The 1,343-nt window shown below is 24.5% G+C and overlaps 1 protein-coding gene across 2 annotated transcripts in view; it reads right to left on the minus strand.

Moving 5' to 3' along the window:
- The window catches only part of LOC100205025 (fibroblast growth factor receptor 3), a 70,050-nt gene extending 69,133 nt beyond the window's left edge, over nucleotides 1-917 (minus strand). Inside the window, exon 1 of one of the 2 annotated variants that reach the window (XM_065812837.1) lies at nucleotides 667-917. The gene's annotated coding sequence lies outside the window, so the exon portion shown is untranslated. Of the gene's footprint in view, nucleotides 1-160; nucleotides 432-666 lie in introns of those variants that run through there. The other variant, XM_065812836.1, reaches the window with a different exon arrangement.
- Nucleotides 918-1,343: the final 426 nt, after the last annotated feature.

Below are 1,343 nucleotides of genomic sequence, written 5' to 3' on the forward strand. Positions count from 1 at the left end.
ATATATATATACATACATATTTATATATAAAATAGATGTAGATATACATATAAATACGCAAATAATAAAAGCAAATATCGTATTTGTTTTTTGATAATTGCGTAAATAAAATACACATTTTAAATTACTTCATTTAGAGCAATAATGCTTGTTAACTGACCTTCAAGACTTGCACCAAAGTACAATGAGATTATACATTAAAATTAATAACACATATTACTAACGTTAAGTAAAAATTTGATAAATCTTTTTATTATTTTTTAAAATTTGGACGCCCACTTTAAAATTTATTTTTTAAAAACCCGTTGTGAGAGTTTTTTGGAATACATAAACTTATAGATAGTAACTCCTACGTACTGACTTTTTGACAATCGTAGTTATACCTTTTTGAGACTTTTTACACCTATTTATCTAATAATAAAACAGAAACTATTCTGTTCTTAGTGTAACCGTCGCATAGTGACTTATAATGAATCTTAATTAAATAATTTGTTGGAAAAACTGTATATTTCTTCATTATATCACTTTAAACTGAAACTAAAAAGGGTTTTTTTTCCAGTAATACAGTAAAATAAAGAGTAATGTATTTAGGTGTAAAATTAACTATTAATGTAAAATTCATTTATAATATTTGTTTAACAATATAATTGTAAACAAGCTTATTACCACTTTTAAAAAACCTCAGGCCAAGTCGCGTAAAATCTTTTTGTGTTAATCTTTTAAAGCTGGCTCTCTCTCTTGGAGACTTAATAACATTTGATTTCTCGGAGACAAATTCGAAAGTTTTTCTTTGGATATATCAAAAAAAAATTCTTTTCAATTTTAAATTTAAATAAAACAGAAAAGTTTCATAATTAGACAAGTATTAATTGTGCAGAAATTGCAATTTTAATTTTTTTACCAAAAACACATTTATTGAATTGTTTTTAAATAGCACATATTTTGAATAGCGTATAAAATAAATAGCATGTTTCCTACTTAAATCAGAATCATAAAAGGATTCAAAAGTTTCGCACGGATTTGTAAATAATGACAGTTACATTAGAATATATACTACATACAATAAGGACAATTTAAATAAAGACATAAATTTTTTTTCGAGAAAAAAAATTTGTCTTTATTCGCCGATATAGGGTTGCTTATTTATGAATGTCGTTTTTTTTTTTTTTTTTTTTTTTTAATAAGTCAACAGCATTATAGATTTAATTTAAACAATATTTTTTTCTAAAAAACATTTAATATTAGTTTCTTATTCAGTGGCGTCGCGATAGAGTAGACAGGGTAGACAATGCTTTGAGGGCATTGTCTAACCTGTCAACTCTATTGCAACACCGATTCTATAA

This window comes from Hydra vulgaris, chromosome 12 (genome assembly GCF_038396675.1).
Source record: "Hydra vulgaris chromosome 12, alternate assembly HydraT2T_AEP".
NCBI lineage: Eukaryota > Metazoa > Cnidaria > Hydrozoa > Anthoathecata > Hydridae > Hydra > Hydra vulgaris.